Source organism: Hemicordylus capensis, chromosome 1 (genome assembly GCF_027244095.1).
Source record: "Hemicordylus capensis ecotype Gifberg chromosome 1, rHemCap1.1.pri, whole genome shotgun sequence".
In the NCBI taxonomy this organism is placed as follows: Eukaryota; Metazoa; Chordata; class Lepidosauria; order Squamata; family Cordylidae; genus Hemicordylus; species Hemicordylus capensis.
In genome coordinates this window covers 264,661,481-264,682,804 of record NC_069657.1, presented here as the reverse complement: position 1 = coordinate 264,682,804, position 21,324 = coordinate 264,661,481, and the positions used below count along the sequence as shown (strand labels likewise).

The window sequence follows — 21,324 nt, the reverse complement described above, 5'->3', positions numbered from 1 at the left end:
GGTTGTGTAGGGTTGACTTCATATCCCGGTTAACTAGATAAGAGGCACCTTTTAAACCTATATTGGGCAGCAGCGATATAGGAAGATGCTGAAAGGCATAATCTCATACTGCGCAGGAGGAGGGAATGGTACACCCCTCCTGTATGCTGCCAAATACAACCACAGGGCTCTGCGGGTGCCAGGAGTCAACACCGACTCGATGGCACACTTAACCTTAACCTTTACCTCTTATATTTGACAGGGGGAGATCAACTGTCCCTATTGAAACCAGGATAGCATCTCTCCAGGGGCTGTAGCTGGTGTCTCTCCCCGCCGCCCGCCCCTTTGTTAAGATTGTGAGCTCTTTGGGAGAGACAACCTGTTGTATTCTATCCAGTATCCTTTATGTTATGTTTTTTAGAAGTTTGTCCCAGTGGGGATCCGGGGGGGGGGGAGGTGGAGTCAGAAAGGAAAATTGAAAGGAGGAGAAAATGGAGTTGTTTCCAGAGGTGCTCTTCCCCCTGGACTTCAGGGCCAAAGTCCAGGGCCTCCACAGCCCCTGGACACCTCTAAATCCTCTTTAGTCTATCCTGGGTGGTGTGGTCGATCAGCAGAGCATGGTAGTGCTTAATTTGCAGGGGAGGGGGACTCTCCAAAGGCCTTTAGGTCCAGCGTAAACTCCAAAATTACCTAGGTGAACCTCTGGTTGTTTCTGAATAAACTCTTAGTTAAATCTATATAAACTTACTTTGTGTTTGTGAGGGAAGCAGCAAAAAAAACAACAGGACCATCTTCTATTTTCTTTTCCTATGCAAACTGCTTTGAAAACTTTTTTGTTGAAAAGCAATGTGTAAATATATTTAATAATAATACTAAGACAATTAATATATAATTACTAATTACTATAATAGTAATAATACTATGTACCAAAACAAGACAAACTCTACTACATCACATGAAGGCTGAAGTTGAACATAATGGAAAATCAGCAGACAAGGATAATATTTTATCAAAAGGAGAACTGATACAGGTGGACATGCCAGGCCTAACATATGACAAATAAACACACACGCATTCTGGAATTGTTATATTTTAGGGAGCTAATGAGGGCAAAACCCAGATGAATAGGGTTTTCAACCACTCATCTCAACCACTCAGGTTATTCAGGAGGGAAAGAGCACATCTGTTTCAGCGCCCATTACTATAAAATGATTTTAAAATAATCAATGAGAACAATGACCACATGAAACTACGCATAGTATGGGAACTATTGCCCATTCCCAGAAAACTCATTTATAGTAGACAAAATGTCAGGAACTCCCAAAGTACATTCATATTTCAGCTTTAAAGGAAAAACATAAACGTCAATTAACACATTAAGTAAGAACGGAACTATCACTTTCAGCTTCGTACTTTAAAACATTCTCCATATAACAACTTCATATTTCACACCTGGTGTTTAGAGTTTGTGACTTCCACTTTGGCATCTGGCTATACACCTTTTTGGAACAGCAAATGTAGCAAGCTATATCTTCATTTTCAGGAAAACCCCATAAACTCTATATATACCCCTTCTCCATCCCCAACCCTATTTCCAGGCCCATAGCCAGTCTAAAGGTTCAGGGGAGGCCACTGAAAAATGGGGGGAGGGAGCAGAGGCAGAGGTGGGGGAATTAGATGGTTTGGGGGTCTGCGACCATCCTATCTTGCCCACCATGGCTGCATGCCTACAGATTTCAACAGACATTCTTTAGTACCAACACTCTGAATGTGAAGTCATTTGTATCTCATAGCCTTACAAAGTTTTCATCCAAGGACACACATTTCACCCTTCCGTACTAAACTTCAAGCAGGCTCCCACATATCCAGTCTCACCCCTGCCCCTTTGCCAGGTCCCACACCCACAACCGCACTCCAGACAATACTCGAGCAGCCCTTACAGCCAACCACCTGCACATTCCTCCTTTCCTCCTTCAAGGCCTGGTTTACACATGCGTTGGCATGAGGTGCTACAATGGATTGTAGGGTTTCTTAACCTTGGGCCCCCAGATGTTGTTGGACTACAACTCCCATCATCCTCAGCCACAAAGGTCATGTCTGGAGATGATGGGAGTTGTAGTCCATCAACATCTGGGGGGGCTAGGTTAAGAAACTCTGGATTGTACCACTTCCAATCATAGGAAGGGGCTCACATTCCTTAGTGCTCCCCCACATGAAATATTTGCTGCAAGCAAGTGCAAAACTAGCACACTAGGGCACAGACGGGGCTAGAACCTTTCTCCCTAATGTGCTGGGTTGTGTTGCAATTTATTTAATTTTTATCCTTCAGGGGATTTTTTCCCCTCATGAGGGAGCATTCAGAAATGGCATTCTCTATCTGTAGTCTGACGTGGAATAGTCCACTTCTCCACCTCAGAGATCTACCACTCTGTTCTGCTGTGTGTTTAGCCTAATGTGCACGTGCAGGGGGATGAGGTGATGGAATGTGGTGGTGGAGTGGAGTGTCCCACTTCAGACTGCAGTAGAGGTAGGCCACGTTTCTGAATGCTCCCTATGTTCAAAGCTCCTCACTCAAAGAAAATCAGCACAGCAGGCAGAAGCTGGGTTAGAGAACCTTCCTTCCTCATATGCTCGTTTTCTGTTTTCAGGAGCTTTATTCCATGGGTGAGCATTCAAAAGTCTTAGAAGTGGAAGGGTTGATTATATTCCTCATGCCCGCCTCATTCTGCTGCAACTGTAGACCCAGCCTCAGTAGTTTATTCATTATTTATTTATTTATTACATTTCTATACCGCCCTGCCCATCCAAAGGCTCTGGGCGGTGTCTGAGCACGCAGAGCCCACTTTGAATGGTGTGGGATCAAACTGCAATGTGTGAGCCCTTGAAGGAGTTGTTGGCTGGTGGGCAATTTCGTACCTCTGGGTTTCATGTATGCATTGATTCACTTTAACCTCTGGAATCTGGGGGACAATATATTCTGAAGAGAATCATATCAGGCTTCCATAAATCATTTTGTGGACAGTCTTCATCTTGTGTGGGCTGTAAAAGAAAGGTAGTGTAGGAGATGTTTGTAGGAAGGAGGATTTTACAAAGCTGTGGGCATTTTTGTTTTATAGGTTTTGCTGGAGCTAAGGATTTTTAGTCCATAAACTATGAATTTTCAAAGTAATGGCTATTCACACCTGAGAAACCTCAAAGCTGGGAAAGCTGGAGGTGTCTGGAAAATGGATGGAGATGACGGGGAAGGGGGCTGGAAACCAGGACTGGCTATAGGTTACAGGAGGCCCTCAGCTGGGTGCCTTTGTTAGGCCCCTTAAGGCCTTATTTGTTTATTATTTCTCTGCGTAAACCGCCATGAGCTATTTTTGGAAGGGTGGTATAGAAATTGAATAATGATGATGATGATGATGATGATGATGATGAAGATTATGAAGAAAGAGTGGACCACCTAATCAGCTGTTGTAAAAAGATCACACAGACTGACTACAAACAAAGGCATGACAAGGTTGCAGGGTTTCTTTAAATGTGGTCATTGTGTTGCATGTCCCATGGCGTTACAAACCACATAATATAGAGACGATAATACGGGCAAAAGATATGTTTTGGACTTCTTTGCAAATTGTTCAACAAAAAACATCATTTATATAATACAATGTCCATGTTCTCTTAGGTATGTAGGGATGTCGACTAGAACAGTCAGGGCTCGCATTTTGGAACACCATACCCGCATAAGGAATCAAAACTTGGAATGCCTCATGGTTAGCCATTTTATACAGGCAGGACATTCCCCCAGTGATTTTGAATTTTTTGTCATTTATAAATACAGACCTAAAGAATTCTCCTATTCAGATATTAAAACTTCTCCTACAAAGGGAAGCTTTTTTAATATACCAACTTCAAACTTTAGAACCATTGGGCTTGAATCAGGTCAGTGACCTGGCCAGTTACTTATAGAGACCAAACAGGTGGAGATAAATAGATGTGTTTGGTGTTATTAAAGTTTGTATTAATGGATCATTCATACATTCATACATTTTGTAGATCCCTATATACTTTTGAACCTTTATCTTTAAAAGAAGGTCTAACGGCTTTTTCTAATGGCCCCCCCCACCCCCGCCAGCATTTTCTGCACATGTGTGATAGTGCCTGTAATCTTAGGTATTTATATAATTGATTGGATAATGATCATACTGTTGTTAATTAATGGGAGTGTATAAGGCTGAGGGAGATTGAAGGGTATATTAAGCAGCATTGCAAGAGTTGTTTTTTGAATGATCCTGAATTGGTAGAGTTCCAATGCAAAACTACTGAAAAAGAGCTACTAATGAAAATTGTAAGGAGCAACAAAGTAAGTAAACCTTTCCTCTTTTTGAGTTTATATAATAATTCTGTTGAGACTATTTTAATAGTGAAGAGATCACTGTATTATTGTGGTTTTTTTATTCTTTGTAGAATGAGCCACTAATGAAAATTGCTAAAAACTCCTCCTGATGATGCCCTGCTTAGAGCAGGAGGAAACAGGCTACAAACTACCTAGATACCTGCTTACCTAGGATACCTGTTGAGTAACAGTGAATAACAGCAAGAATTGATCTTTTGGAGCAGTAGTAAGATTGAACAAATGTAAAAACTGATCCTGTGACACACTACAAGAAGCTCTTGATTTATTGTACACCTAAAAGGAACTTTTAATCACCTTTTGACCCTTCAGCTACAACCTTGGGATTCTTTCATTGACATTGTGTGTTTATGTATTGTCAATATTACCATACAATTGTCCACTTTGTGAATTACCACAGATGTGTAAGGAACATGTATGGCATTTTTTGTATACAATGGTTTTCTGGTAATACGATATTGATTTATGGTGTGTAATTTTTCAATAGTCACTATACATGGTTTATATACATATTCTTATGTATATGGTTTCTTTCAATATCTATAATAATAATAGCAACAACATTGTTAATAAAATTCAGCCATCCCAGGTCCTTGGGAAGGACTCTAAGTCTGGATAAAACAAACCAGTCAATAGCACCTGTCTGACTGTGTAAACAAGAAATAATAATAATGGGAGCTTACTGGAAGGGCAAGGCAGTGACCCAGAGTGCTTTGCAATGGTTGTGTGGGCAGGTGCTAACTTTCTCAACACTCGCTATTAGAATTGATGTATTGTGGTGTTTAAAAAAAAAAAAAAAGATGGTGTCCACCAGCACAACCACCATAAAGCACGCCAAACTGCAGCCCCATGCAAGCAGCAGACCCAGCAAGGTGTGTGGAAAAAGAGGACAGCAGAGTGACTCCCACACAGTATTCTGACAGAGCTGTCTTGGTAGGGAGGGACTCCCATTCACAGATGGAGAGGACAGTGATGGAGCAAGTCACTCAGTTGAGAGAGTCATATCCAGGAGCGTAGTGGAGATAGAGCTCCAGTACTTCTTGGCTTCTTTGGCTGTTGGGTTGGGCATGGCCATGGGGGCTGTCATGGAGAGCGCCTGCACTTCTGAATTTGCAATTACATCACTGTTCATGTCACCAGTGCCATCACAGCAGTGATAGACCTGGGCCCCTGGCTGGTGTCCACCACACCTGCTGGAGACAAGATATAGCAAGGAAGGGGATGATCTTAGAATCCTTAGAAAGGAGGTTCCGCTTGCCCCATAAAAGCACTAAGGCCCAAGATACTGAGCCCCTTCAGTCTGACTGGATTTTGTAATCATTTGGGCTTTGCATTTTAATGTGACATACCTAATACTATCTCTGGGGTGTTCTAGGCCAATTGATCACATTTTGTAAAGCTTTTTTCCCCCATCCATATTCTTGTGTGCATATATATTCACTAATTCATGCATTTGACAAAATTGACTGGGAGTGGCTCTCCATCTGAGCTGCCAGTGTGCAGATGAGGAGGTTTCTGGTTCAAGCCATGCTGGCTGATACTACCTCCCCCCGCCCCCGCCACTGCCCAAATTGGGTACTGTTACTGCCCCTTAATTTAGGCACAGCAGTTCAACTGAGACAGCATTAGACTGAAGATCCCTTGATCAGCCCTAGGTTTTGGCTAAGGTTGCCAGCTCTGCCACACTTTATGTGGTTTAAAAAAAAACAACAGGGTTTTTTACAGGGTTTTTGGCACCTTAGGTAAAGTCTGACTGATGCCCCCCTCATTCTTCTAACATTATATTGTGCACTGTACAAAATATAATTTTAACTGAATGTGGGGGAGGGATGCCAAAGTCATATTTGGCAGCTGGGGCAGGGGGGTGGCGAGGGAGCAGATTATACATTTAAACATTCATAAGATGTTTGGCTGCTACTGCCCCACACTGCTGCCAGGCTCTGCATGGAGTCTGTCCTATCATATGCTTCACCCCCAGCACTCAGCTGGCCTGTGCACATGCACAGAAGCCATTGGGGGGCGGGGTCAGTCCAGCAAAGTTCTACCTTGTAAAGTTATCATCTGCTTCCTCACCATCACTGGGAACCACGGTGGTGGCATCCACACCTGCAACCAACACCTCCAAGATTTTGTGCCCTAGGTGACTGTCTAGGTCCACCTAGTGCACAGGCCAGCCCTGCCTTCTTAGGTAGGGGCCACGGCTCAGTGGTGGGGCACATGCATTATATGTCAAAGGGTGCTAGTTCAGTCTCTGGTATTGCCAGCCAATGGTGACAGAGCTTGGAAAGACTTCTGCATGCAGCCCTTCAGTCTAACGCTCTCCCAACTGAGGCGTCTTCTGCATGCAGTCCTCAAGGATGGCTGCTGGTTGCAGTAGATAACACTGACCTAGATGAACCATAATGCAACTTTACGACCCACAAAAGCATATTGTTTGATAGTCTTTAAAGTGCCACAAGGCTCTTTGCTGTAAATCTTTATAGGATGTATATCATTCTGTCTTTAGGATCACGTCATTTAATGCCCTTGTTTTCAGGAGAAATAGCAGATCTGTTTGCCAGTCTTCATTTGATTATTTTTAAAAAAGAAAATGATTAGAGGATATTTATTTTCTATGCAAAAGAAAGTCAAGTAGTACTGCCATTAGCTGAAACAGTTATCTTAAATACCTTGTTTTCTAAATTCAGTGCATGCCATCCCTATGAACCCCTGTAATACTCCCATTTATCCAAATATTATTAATGTCCTACAAGGCCCTCCAGAGTGTATCATCACATTGCTGTATTAGGAAAATGGTCCTATTCCCTTCAATAGCTGACACTGTGTACAACACTAGTTAAGCCATTAGGAAAATGCAAAGCTGAAGGAATTAATTATATCACCTGCACTGATACTCCCTTCTGATTTTGAAGAGTGAAACTTGATTACCCCTGTCTCTCCCTGCATAGTTGGCATTTTATGAATGAGCATAACATTGTCCAGACTTGACTAAAAGATCCGCCAAAATTCATTGACGTCAATCCTGTATTCATTGACATCAAGAAAACCTCAACTATGGGAGGAGCATTGATCCTTCATGATCTCTTACAGATCCAAATAAGATTCATTGATTCACTGAAAAGAAAAGGGCAACAGAGAAACAGTAAGAGTGTTCTATTAAGACACATAGTATACATCTGATACATACATACATACATACATACATCAAATATACCAGTGAGTCTCTTTCAGAATACATCACTGAGTGTCAATCCTGAAGAAATATTAAACTAATTTCAGTGTGGAGTGCTAGAAAGTGGTGTTGTTGTTGTTGTTTACATTTTATATCCTGCTCTTCCTCCAAAGAGCCCAGAGCGTTGTACTACATACTTAAGTTTCTCCTCACAACAACCTTGTGAAGTAGGTTAGGCTGAGAGAGAAGTGACTGGCCCAGAGTCACCCAGCAAATCTCATGGCTGAATGGGGATTTGAACTTGGGTCTACCCGGTCCTAGTCCAGCAGTCTAACCACTACACCACGCTGGCTTTCTTTCCCAGTGTTTTCCCCACAGAACTCTGTGGGGAATGTGCCGGGAAGGACTATACTTCCCAGTGCTCTGGGCACACCTTCCAAGATAGCACTGGGGCTCAAGAGGGCTCACCAGCACTGTGTGGTAAGAACAGTCACCTCCCTGCAGTGCCAGAGGGGTGTGCAGAGTATTTGCCTTTGACTGAAGCTTTGCACAGGCCTAATAAACAATTAGCCATGGAGCTGCACTTAGTAGGGTCTGTATAAGCTGCTAATGGCTCATAGGCCTTGCAATGAAGGACACTGACACATAGAGTTGTGTTAATTCTATTTTTTTTCCCCAGTAAATTTAAAAGGTTTCATGAAATGTACCACTAGCTTGAGTTCCCAATGGCCTTTAGTCATATGACTCTCTATGAAAGACAAACACTTTTTAATATTTGGCAAACCATCACAACCTCTCCCCTCCTCAGGCTCTCACAATTCTTAACAGATTAATGTGTCTTCCTTCTCAGGGTATCAATATTAAAATGCCAGAGGCTGGGAGTGTATAACAGGGAGTAACTTCACTTTGTGCCTACTTCAAACACCAGTGGCTTGCTAATATCAGAATCGGAGACAAGAGATTGGGCTTTCTGGGCTACTGGTCTTGGGTTCATTGAAACCTTTCTTTCCAAAATTGCTCTGACATAAACTAGTTAATCCCTATATCTGATTAGGGAATTAAGGGTAGTCTAGCATCTTCCTTCTGCAAAAGTAAAGAACTACTTTGGCTGTTGCAGTGGAATCTTTTGCTCAGTTGCATAGGGAGGGAATAGATGGCCCGTGTTCTCATGGGCTGGGGCAGCCTCCCATGGGCCACTGGGTCAAGGAGCCCACCACCACTATGGAAGAGAGGCTGCTGGTACCCATGGCTGTGATGTGAGCAGCACACTCACATGGAGCAGAAGGGGCCAGCATGGTGGCCACACAAGCTATTGAGGCGGCTCTGGAAGCAGCTTAATACAGGTTCTTTGAACCCATGTGCATATTACAGCTCCACCCCTCCCCTCAGCAGCAGTGCATTTGTAAAAGGGCCATACTGGCTTATATGATGTGCAACAATAGGTCTCTGTCATGCTCTGCCCTGGGGCAGTCTCAACGTTGCTGAGAACAAGTCGCTGCACAAGCAGCACTGCTGCAGTTTTCCCCATTGTGACCCACAGTAGTGCTGCTTATGCAACTGCTCATTCTGAGTAGCACGGGGGCTGCTGACAAGCCCATGGCAGCCCCGGGACATGAAGATGTAACTAACACTATACATCACGTAAGCCACCATTTATTATGGGTGAGGTTCTCTGAGCAGAAGTCAGATCACTTTCCAAAGTGGACATCTGAACCACATGAATGAATGCCATTTCGTTCATTAGCCTTTCCTCACAGAGACAATTGCTGCATGGTTTGTGTATGTATGAAAGGGTGCCATGGTTATTTTTTCTACTGAAGGTTTTCAATTGCAGGTACCAGTTCACAAACACAACAGCCAATATGTGTACTTCTGCTCTCGCACAACTTGCAATTGTAGTGAATACTTGATCAGAAGAAGATCTTTCTGAGGATTTTGTCTTCACTGAAGTTCTCCCTTGGTTTCTCAAACATCCAGTTGTACAACCACATCATTACCCAATAATGGAGTCTGCCTGTTTATTCTAATTAATCCTGTTTTGCCACTAATTGATCTTCTTTCACCAACAGCATAGCAAATGGATACTGGATATTGAACATTTCACTTCTAAATATTGTTCACATCTCAGAATTCTAAAACCAAGGTAAGGATCTCTGTGGGTGCAGACACACATACATTTTGCAGTGTGGAAGTAGTTTCAATATACATTTGCTGTGTTCTGAGTCATTTATTTTCGGGGCAGCAAATGTGTGTCCAAACCCGCACCACACTCTTAGAATTTCACCCTGTGTCAAAGAGCTTGGAACATACAGTAGCCAATAAAATTATATCGAGGGTGAAGTCTTCAGTGTAGAATTCTTCTTACTATCTCTTGGTGTTAATTCTTTTCAGTCCCATGCAAATACTGTGTTCAAAAGGGGTTTAGAAGACATGTTGGATTAGTTACTGTTCATCCCCAAATTCAAATCCAAGTCTGATCAATGTGATCTTCTGCTTATATGGCTCTTGAGGATTCTCCCTGCTAGTGAAAGACAATTCACTTTCTCTGCTCCAGTGGTCCGGAGCATCACTTGAACTACCAGACATTTCACACAGTATGAAATGTATTCAATAGGCCCAAAGAATTAATAGCATGCTTGAGTGAAAAACCCTTCACATCCACTGGATGCCCCTTCTCATCAGAACTCAGGAATGTGAATGAGAAGTGCAGAAAAGGCTTGTGCTCTTCCACCCATCCTGCACCTGCTATAATTCAGCAGTGCAAGCAGCTGTTTGCACTCTCTAACACCAGGTCTGCAATTTTAAAAACAGGCCCCCATATTTTAAAAAGAAGTTTTGTATTTAATTTTAATTATTTTAAAGACTTGATATATGCTTTTGAACATGCCCCCTAAGGGGCTCACAGGATAAGGGTGGCATCAGTTTCTTACTCCAGAATTTATTTGTCCCAGGTTAAGGGGAACTGTGGGTGCCATCCCATGAAATTATAATGCAGTAACTCAAAAATGTCGTTACACGGTCTCCAGTTGCCACACTTCCCCAAGTAGTGAAAAGTTCCAGGGGTTTTCAGCCTGTGCTGGATTCTGGTTTCCTTTGGAAGGAGATCCATTTCAGACTGACATGATGCACTGCATTATGGACCAGATTCCATAATTGCATGTCCATCCATTCCAGAAATACAAAAGGGGCAAGGGAGCAAAAGGGGCATGCCTGCTACCCCTTTTCATGAAGGCAAAGGGCAGATTCCTCCACATGTTGGTGGAATGATGGTCCAAGAAGGGTCTCCCATTTCAGAAGTTTATGTCAAATTCTGGCTTGAAACCAGCCAGATTTCACCATTTTTACAACAAATTTAAAACTGTCTTGAAAAACCAAAAAATAACAAATCGCCAGGATCAGATGGCATCCATCCAAGAACTCTAATTCTCCTAGCAAAAATATGTAACTTGTGTCTACAATCAGGCTCTGTACCAAGGAACTGGAAAGTAGCCAATGTGACTATGATTTCCAAAAAGGGATCCAGGCGGGGGCTCTGGGAAATTACAGGGTGATCAGCTTAATTTATGTGCTGGGTAAATTGAGGACAAAATTTTTAAACATATATAAGAATGGGCCTTGATGAAGGAGAACCAGCATGGCTTCTGCAAGGGAAAGTCTTGCCTCACTAACGTTTTTGAGTTCTTTGTGAGTGTCAACAGGCATGTGGATAAAGGTGATCCGGTTGACGTAGTATACTTGGATTCCAAAAAGCTTTTGACAAAGTTCCTTACCAAAGGCTCTTGAGTAAACTTAGCAGTCATGGAATAAAAGGACAGGTTTATGTGTGGATTGGTAACTGGTTGAAGGACAGGAAACAGAGTAGGAATAAATGGACAGTTTTCACAACGGAGGTAGGTAGGAAGTGGGGTCCCCCAGGGATCTGTACTGGGACCAGTGCTCTTTAACTTGTTCATAAAGATCTAGAAGTTGGAGTAAGCAGCTAAATGGCCAGATTTGCAGATGACACTAAACTATTTAGGGTAGTGAAATCCACAACAGATTGTGAGGGGCTGCAAAAAGATCTCTCCAACCTGGGGGACAACAAAATGGCAAATGAGGTTCAATGTAAGTGAGTGTAAAGTGATGCATACTGGGGCAAAAAAACCCCAACTTCACAAATGCTGATGGGATCTGAGCTGTCAGTGACTGACCAGGAGAGGGATCTTGGGGTCATGGTGGACAGCTCATTGCAAATGTCCACTCAGTGCACAGCAGCTTCCTTGACAAATATTTTCACTGGGTCTTTATCAGGAGGCAGCTGATCAATAAAAGGCATAACTTCATCCCAAAGGAAGTGGCTGTAAATGACATTGTGTCTGGTAGTCTGCAATGTTTAGATGTAAGGCACATGGAATATAGGCGCCTACCAAAGGAATCCAACATTTTGCCCTCTCTATCACTAGAGTTAGCAGTAGATCCCCCACCTTGTCTTTGTCAGCGTTGCTTCAATGACAATCAAAATAGGGGAGGGGTATCTTTGTAAAAAATGAGGAAGACTCCTCTTACATTTGGGCCCTATAAAAATTGTCAAGACATCTAGTGGGCTGGGGTAAAGATGAGGGCTTCTTCTAATAACTTTTAATGATGTCCAAGAGGGCCATATTCAGAGACAAAGATGCTGACACTTGGGCATCCGCATCAATGAGTTCTAATAAACTGTCTAGGTCACCTTTCTGCTGTTGGTCCAGATTGACAATATTAATTGAACTGCCCCAGGTTGATTGGTAAATACCACAAAAATTGTATTCGGGCAGGGGCATAACTAGCATGGCAAATGCAAGTCATTGAATGGTACTAGAGAAAGACATGCTGTTCTGGTAGCTCCAGGTCTTAACACGTCAATTTCGGAGGATGAATACAACTGAAAGAAGCCCGGGCGGGTGCGCGGCTGGGGGAGTCAGTCATGTGACTTGCCTCGGGGGGGGCCAAGCCAGTGGGCCCCCAGACAACTGTCTCCCCTTGCGCTATTATAGTTACACCCTTGGCTGTGGTGTCAGAGGTTGGCAATTTGGCCCTACCGCAGACACACTTTTTAAAGGTGGTCTTGCTTGCCATATGGCACGAGAAAGGCCTAAATCCTCCCATACCGTCCAGACATGGGGGGGGGGGGGAGGTGAGGAAAAAATAAAACATGAAGGCAGAAAACAAAACTCTGCAAAGAAATAAACTATAACAGTAAGAAAAGGGGGGGGGTAACAGGAAAGGGAAAGCAAAAAAGAAACCAAAAAAAGGCTATTTTCTCTCTACTTGCAGCTCAGAGGATCCAACAATGTCAACTTAAGCATGGACAATGAAAGACTGAGGGAATGAGGAGTGGTTCCCACCGAAACAGGACTGCTGAAGCTTGGAAGATTTTGTGCATGCGCTAAGCCCATTTGCGTTATATATGTGAGTGAGAGAGAGAGAGAGAGAGAGAGAGAGAGAGAGAGAGAGAGAGACCACATCGAAGAACAGATCATTCCTAAAAGTCAACAGCAGATTACAGCAGCGTGAGCAACCACAGCATCCTGAAATGCTAAGCTCTCTCCCTTGGCTGCTCAATTCCAGGCTCTCTAAAATCCTTCCTTTAGCCTGACATGAGGAGGTTGCCTGCTTCTTTTCACACTGGCTTCACATATAGAATTTGCAGGCAGTGGGGGGCGGGGGAGCCAGATAATCCAACACCTTCCCATGAGCTTCTGCCATAAGGCATAAAGTATGTGACTCTCATTTCTCAGTGGCAACATTAATCCAGGATTGTTCAGAGCATACTTGGAAGGTGAGTATAGGTGTGGAGAATCTGGCTGCTTTACTTTGAATATAGGGTTATTCTGCCTTTGCTGTGTTGTTAATGTGGAGCTAACCTAGTAACTGTTCCTAGGGGAGTGGCTTTCACTGGGCAGATGAGGTTGCTGATGGGGAAAAAATGACAGTTGCGACAGTTGGGGGTTCCGTTGTTTTTCTTACAGTTGCCTGAGGATGGACAGAGAGAGTTGGTGAATCGATGAGCAGAAGAAATCCTGAAAGTGGGGGAAAGGCTATCGGGGTCAGCCCAGGAAAGTGCTAAAGGGGGAGAAATAACTCCCAGGGCTTTTTGAGGTGAGAGCCTGATGAAACCCTGCTGACATAGGAACAGCTGAAGAAGTCACAGTCCAACTTCTTGCTGTTGTAAAGAAGAAAAGAAATAAACAAAGTTGCGCAACTATTGCTAGAGAGTGGTACAGAAGTAATTTTGAATAAAAGGGGTGAATTGGCTGTTGGATTATAATAAGGGAAGTGACTGGATCCTCCTAATTGAAGCCACAGCCTTAACAACTTACAGGAAAGCACCTGGAACACCCTTTATAGTATTTGGCAACTTAGGGGAAAGGAAAATATGCTTATATTCTGCTCTACTTTTTTTTTCAACTCTTCAAAGAGGAGTAAACATCTTTTGTAGTTCTATCCCAGGCTCAAAGCTTTAAACCAGCTGTTGAGGAACTTATATGGTGTTTAAAGAGGATAACTGTAGGTGATGATTATTTTGGTGGCAGAGAACAACAGGTGAATCAATCTCAGTAGGTATCACAGCAGGAAGGATGTAGCATACATCTGAAAGTGGTATGTGGCATGTTTAAAGCAAAAAAGAAAATGTTACTCCTACCTAGTAATAGTCATAGTTGACAAAATCCATTTGGATGGAACGTTTTTTATCAATGATCGGATGGAACTTCCATTCTCTGAGGAGAGAGTGCCACCCTTGCGCGGGTCTTTCTATGAATTCAACAGCTCATCCTCTGTGAACAGAAGCTCTTTCCATTTTGGATTCAATCCAATATGACTAAACTCAAAAAACAAACCAGACAAATTCATTTTCAAAAGACCTTCTGACCTTAAGAGCTACATCTGAAAGCTCACACAAGGCTTACAGCCTTTCACATACATATATATTTTACATCAAATGAGTAAAATATGCAGAGGGCTTAAAAACCTAACAGATGAATAAATACTGAAAGATATACATTAAAAAAAAAAAATAACAGTGGGCTGGATCTTGAGCTTTTCCACCCGCTCTTCCCCACTTCGTAGCAACCCAAAACATTCTGGGCCTGAGACAAGGCATCAGCTATCACCCCCTTCCCCTCCTCGTGCCCTGCCCTTCCATCTTTCTGCTTCTCTGGGGCTTGGTGACTGCAGTCCGGACCTGGTGCTGGTGGCGGTGGCGGCAGCAGCAATGCATTTAGGACATGAGCCAGCTGGGTGGTTGGTACCAGTTGGGAGGACAAATGCTTACTGTGATTTTTGACACACTAAGCATTCATCCCCTAGAGATGGAAAGTAGGTGATAGCATTGCAATACTTGCAGCTTTCCGTGTGCATCATGCTTTTATTGCCCTGACCATCCAGCCTGCAGCAGCCAGATTTGCAACAGTGATTAATAAAGAGTTCTAAAAACACAAAAACAACTATAAAATTGTACTGATGTTGTCAGAGAAATGGAAATGACAATTGGCAGGAAGGAATGTCCTCCCAAGATTATCCCATGGAAAGAGTTCATCCATTTGTTCATTGTTGCCTGACTCTAACCCTTTCCTCCATGCAAAAATGACTACAGTTGTACCCTGATTGTTCAGAGGTAGGGATACAGAAGAGGTGACAACACAGAGAAAGCTGTAAGTACAACAATACTATCATTTATTTCCCATCTCTAGTGGGGATAGATGTTGCTAAAAAATCATTATGACCATCTTTCCCCTGAGATTTGTGGGCTTGACTCATTGACAAACTGGGATGGAGAGGAGATGGGATTCAGAAGAGAGGAGAGTGTTGCCCATTGAGTTGGACTAGAGCATCCCTGCTGTGGTAGGAGAGGAAGAAGAAGTAGAGGGGGAAGAAGGTCAGTCCCCCGCTAACTGAGCAAAGAGGCACCTTTTAAAAGTGGTGATTCTTTCTTTAGCAGGTGCTGAGCAATTAGCCCTATCCATCCCTGGCACAACATCCCTCCAGTGGCTGTTGCTGGTGTCTATCTTCTGGTTCTTTTTTAGATTGTGAGCCCCTTGGGGACAGTGAGCTGTTTTGTTTATTTATTTAAATCTATGTAAACCACTTTGGGAACTTTGGTTGAAAAGCAGTATATAAATATATTTGTCGTATTCGTATTCATTCTGCCCATAGAGCTGGGGCACAAGCATTTTCTGTGAGCTGAACTCTGCATGTGTGAAGTGCCTCTGTGAGGTGTCTGGGGATTTCCCCTATTCACTGCCGTGCTTATGCCGCATCACACACCATTGCCCAGGGTCTCCCAACACTCAGGAGTGGATTTTCAAGAGACTCAGGGAGCTGCACTATGGAGAAGTGGGTGCAAGTGCTGTTTCTTAGCATACATCATGTTCTTGAACCACATTTTACTTAGGATGCAACCCCATGTTATTAAATCATGTTTATAATAAGCAAAATCTACACAGCCATCAAAATGAAGTTGTTCACAGCTCTCTGCCATTTGGGGAATCATTACCCCCACTAGTGTTTGTTGAAATAAGCAAAGATTGTTACAATTATTTCAGAGAAGACAATTTCCTCTATGAATTGTCACACCACATAAGGAACATGCATGGTTAGGAACATAGGAAGCTGCCTTATACCAAGTCAGACCACTGGTCCATCTAGCTCAGTATTGTAAATCGCCCAGAGACTTAAGTTTGGGGCGGTATACAAATATGTTGAATTAAATAAATAAATAAATAAATAAATAAATAAATATTATCTACACAGACTGGCAGTGGTTTCTTCAAGGCTGCAGGCAGCACTCTCTCTCTCAGCCCTACCTTGGAGATGGAAGGAAGGAACTTGGAACCTTTTGCATGCAAGCATGCACAGGGGTGTAGCTATAATTGAGTAGATAGGTTCAAAGAACCCAGGGGCCCCGGCTCCTGAGGGCTCCCCTGGTCCATCCCTCCTATTTTCTTATCTCCCTCACTCCCTGAGGGGCCCTCAGGGAGAGAGGCAAACATGCCCCTCCTCCTCTAGCTACAACCCTGAGCTTATAGATGCTCTTCCCAGAGTGGCTCCATATCTGACAGAGCAAAAACACGTAGCCTCCCATTCAAATGCAAACCAGGGCAGACCCTGCTTAACAAAGGGGACAACTCATGCTTGCTACCACAAGACCAGCTGTCCTCCTTTCAAGTTATTTTATCTTACATAAAGCAGTCTTTAGTGCAGAACATTTCTTTGCATTGTGTAACGACATTGAAAAGACTGGATTTTAAACACAAGCTGATACTCTTGTGGACTTACTACTATTATTAAAGGTTTTTCAGACAGCATTAATTTACTAAGTGGCATGTTTCACCAACAGATTTATGAGATTGTAGACAGCTTCAGCTGAGTAACTAAATTAATGGGGAAGGGAGCTTTCCATTTAGTAATGAGGTCACATCTATTCTTTTAAAACTCTGTCCTGACTTCCTTCCCCACCCTTTCTATATATTCTTAGACTTTTCCTTAAAAACCATTAAATAGCAGCATTTCATCAGGAAAAAGCTGCATTCAAGATCCAAAGCTATATATGGAGCACTCCAAATATTTTTATCCAGAAACATCTGCTGCTTTCTGGAATCATTTAGTACTTGAGGGTGGGCCAATGGATAGCTGTGTGTAACACAAGTTACAGTGTTATGTCCCTACCAATTGAAAAGAACCAGGAACTTTAGCAACCTCAAACTTTCAGGAATCTCCTAAATGACACAGCTGAAAGTTAACTTTACAACTCTTTCAGATTATCTTCTAGTTACTGGTGTCGGTTATGTATACACTAAAGTTGTATTGCTAGTGTTTTTGTTAGAGGTGATGGCAGTTAAAGGGAAGGAGCCCAGATGCTGTGGCTTCTTTTGCCCAATGAGATTAATGCTCCCCTACCCATCAAACAGCATAGACTTATTTAGGGTTCTTCTTTCCGTCAGATATACACGGCACACCTGGGAATATCCAAATACCTAGCTGACCCCGCACAGAGCATCTGTGCGCTCTTTGGGGCCGGCAGTTACCTCTCCCCCCCCCCCCCGCCCCAGTCTCCACTTCCTAACCACGGCCAGCCCGTGCCAGGCCCAGCTGCCTCTCCTCCCAACTGCCACTTCTGCCCGCCTCCACTTTCTTTCATTCCTCCTGGACCTTGCATCCGTGGCCGGGCTGGGCCTGCCGCTGCCTCCGGCCTCCGCAGCCGGCTGCTGCCGCCACAGCAACCAATCCTCCTGGCTGTGCTTCAGCCAATCAGGTGCCTCCGCCGCCCAGCCAATTAGCTGGGCACTGGGACGCACATTCCAAGGCACACCCTGGAGAATTATATAGACAGACTAGCCAACCCTCACAGAGCATCTGTGTGCTTAGGGGCCAGCTGTTTTCTACTCCCCTCTCCCTCCTGCCCCATCTCTCCTCTCCCCCTCTCCCTCCAGGCCCGCGCTCTCTTGCCCTCCCTCCCCCACACACAGAGCCTCACCGGGCTGCAGGCAGCCAAAAATGGCCCCACCACCGCCATTCCTCCTTTCAGACGGTGAATAGGGAAGCCCTGCCACCTGATTCCTTCTCGCCCCAGGCTGCAACAGGTGAAGGGGCTGTGCCCCACTACTCATTCCCCACTCACCCCTGCTGGCACCGCCAGGGCCAGTCTGTCCCACTGCCTCCCGCCTCCTCCCAGCCCAGGCTGCAGCCATAACAGTCACGACTGCAGCTGGGCTAGGCCTGCGGCCACTGCCACTACCACTACTGCCTCACCATGGCTGGGGCAGCCGCAGCCACCACCACCCCCACCCCCCGCAGATGCAGCTCAACTCAATGGCCTCCTGCCACCCAGCCAATCCCAATGGCTCCCAATGGCGCCCAGCCAATCCAGCGCCTCTGCTTCCCAGCCAATCCACTGCGTTGCTGGGACACATCCCTGCAGAGGCATGTCTATGCGAATTAGACAGATAGATAGAGGCAGAGCAGGTGGACATCTTAATGGAACCAAACAGTAGAGTACACTTACGAGTCACTCAGCAGTCAACTTGAAGTGGTGTTTTTCCACTTCAGCTATGTACTAATAGCAGTCTGGCTAGAGAATATTTTTCATAAGACACTTACAGGTTTCATCTGTCTACTGACTTATCTTTTAATAAGTAAATCTGTGCAATTTGATTACCCGCTCTGACTGAAGATTTGACATGTCTAGAGATGAGTGTATTTGCTATTTGTAGCTTCACTCGTATAATTGGGTATATTTTGTCATGACGACCCAACCTTGGCATAAACAGTACAAAAAGGGTTAAAATCTGTGAATCCTAGGTGGCCAGAAATTACCTTCGAAATAATTTCTGGCCACCATTTTACTGTAACCCAGTAAAACTGGACCCAGAGGATGTAAACAACTAAAGGCCTGTGGCCATTATTCCCTTCCTGGACAAGGTGCTGGAGCATGTAGTGGCTGACCAGCTCGACACTCTTGGAGGAAACAGACAATCTAGAACCATTTCAATCAGGCTTCAGGATCAGCTTTGGTCAACACAAACTGCTTTGGTCGCCCTGTGGGATGACCTATGCAGAGAGAGAGACGGGGGAGTGTAACCCTGTTAATTATCTTGGATCTCTCAGTGGCTTTCAATACCATTGAGCATGGTATCCTTTTAGATAGGCTAGCCAAGTTGGATATAGGAGGCACTGTTTGGAGGTGGTTCCACTCTTACCTCAAGGCCTGTTTCCAAAAGGTGGTGCTGGGGGAATACTGCTCAACCCATTGGCAGTTATGCTATGGGGTCCACAAGGTTCCATTCTTTCCCCTATGCTGTTTGACATCTACATGAAACTGTGGTACACTGGGAGGTCATCAGGAGATTTGGCTTGAGGTATCATCAATATGCAGATTACGTTCAGCTGTATCTCTCTTTTTCATCAGACACAGGTGAAGCGGTGACTGTCCTGAATCAGTGCTTGGATGCAGTAATGGTCTGGATGAGGATGAATAAGCTGAGACTCAATCCAGATGAGACAGAAGTACTGTTGGTCAGTGGTTCCTCTGCCCGGGTGAATGATGTTCAGCCTCTTCTAGATGGGGTTGCTCTCCTCCTGAAAGATCAGGTTCACAATTCGGGGGGTGCTCATTGATCCAGCACTGTCACTAGAGGCTAGGGGTGTGCACAGAACCGGCTGGCCAGGTTCGGTTCGAGTCTGGACTGGAACCAGACTGGACAAGTTCAGTCCGGCCCCCATCAAGCCCCTCCCCCCCGGTCTGGTCGGGGAGGGTGCACATTTTTTTAAAGTTTTAATTAAAAAAAAAAAACCCTGTCCGCGCGGTGACCATTTTGGCCACCACTGCGCATGCGTAAATGGCATCTGAAAGTCATTTGCGCATGCGTGGTAGCCATTTTGGAAAAAACAAAATGGCCACTGCGCATGCACAAATGACCTCTGCAAGGCCGTGGGCCATGCCAGGCCTCACAGAGGCCATTTGTGCATGTGTGGCAGTGGCCAAAATGGACATCGCGTGCAGTTACAGAGGCCAAAACAGGCCGAAAATAGTCCATTTACCTGGCCGTGGCGGTGATTTCATAAGCCGGCGGGGGGAGGGGGGATCTTCGTGGACCCACCCCCACCCCTGCGGCCTACAGGAAGCCCCCCTGAAAGGGCTACAGGTTTGTTTGTTTTTTAACTTTTTTAAAAATGCAGACTTGTCTGGAAATTTAGTTCCGGTCCGGACAGAACCAGGAGAGGGGTTCAGTTCGATCCTGAACCCCCGGACCAGTCCGCACATCCCTACTAGAGGCTCATGTGGCCCTTGTGGCTGAGAGCACCTTTTATCAGCTTCATCTGATACGCCAACTGTGACCTTACCTAGACAGAGATAGCTTGGAGATAGCACAGTTGCTCATGCTCTGGAAACCTTTCGCTTAGATTACTGCACTGCATTGTATGTGAAGCTGCCTTCGAAAACAGTCTGGAAACTGCAGCTGGTACAAAATAAGGCTGCAAGATTATTAACTGGGACTGGACATTTGGATCATATCACGCCAGTGCTTCGTCAGCTGCACTGGCTCCCAGTCCATTTCTGGGCCCAATTCAAAATGCTTGTTTTAATTTTTAAAGCCGTAAATGGCTTGGGACCAGGTTACCTGAGAGAGCACCTTGCCCCATGTGTCCCTACCCAAACATTAAGATCTTCCTCTGAGGCCTTCCTCCAGGTGCCCCTGCCAAACCAAGGAGCCATTTTGTAACTCTTCTCCCACGGATAACTAGGTCCACCATACAGAAATGGGAAGGAGAAGCTTTGGAGATCAGATCTGTAAGCACCCAGGAAACCCTGAGCCAGGCAGAAGGAATGTGTAAGCTCATTAATGACTAGAAAATATTTAAGATAAATGTAACACACATCATACCAGGTGGGAAAAACTATTTCATTTTGTGAAAATACCAAATGCCTCCAGAACATTAATGAGGTGCCCTCCGTTCTCAACTGAAGGCAACATAATTTACCTCCAAAGGCACTATGCTATGAATGTGAATTAAACAGGCCATTTAATCAAATTGGCACCTTCACATGGATGAGTTCAAAGTGACTGGAGATGTGGATCATCTGGCAAAGTTTGCTCAGACCCCACACATACGAAGGTAAACTGTAACTGACTATCCTAAACCAACTGTAACTGTCACCTCATTTTCTCCATTATAGCCCTTGATCATTACTTTTAAATATATAGCCCAGTCTGCCTTCAGTTTAGCAGAAACTCCATTGATCCCTTGAGAGAAAGGC

General features: G+C 44.4%; 1 long non-coding RNA gene across 2 annotated transcripts; it reads left to right on the top strand.

Annotated features, from left to right (window-relative positions):
• The first annotated feature begins 4,233 nt into the window (after positions 1–4,233).
• LOC128340106 (uncharacterized) lies at positions 4,234–19,852 on the top strand. 2 transcript variants are annotated; one of them, XR_008313469.1, is made up of 5 exons: positions 4,234–4,327; positions 9,620–9,693; positions 12,843–13,347; positions 13,538–13,667; positions 19,474–19,852. It is a non-coding gene; the product is annotated as an uncharacterized LOC128340106 (long non-coding RNA). The 2 variants fall into 2 exon arrangements; XR_008313470.1 differs by lacking the exon at positions 19,474–19,852 and having other exon boundaries at positions 13,538–13,773.
• The last annotated feature ends 1,472 nt before the right edge of the window (positions 19,853–21,324 follow it).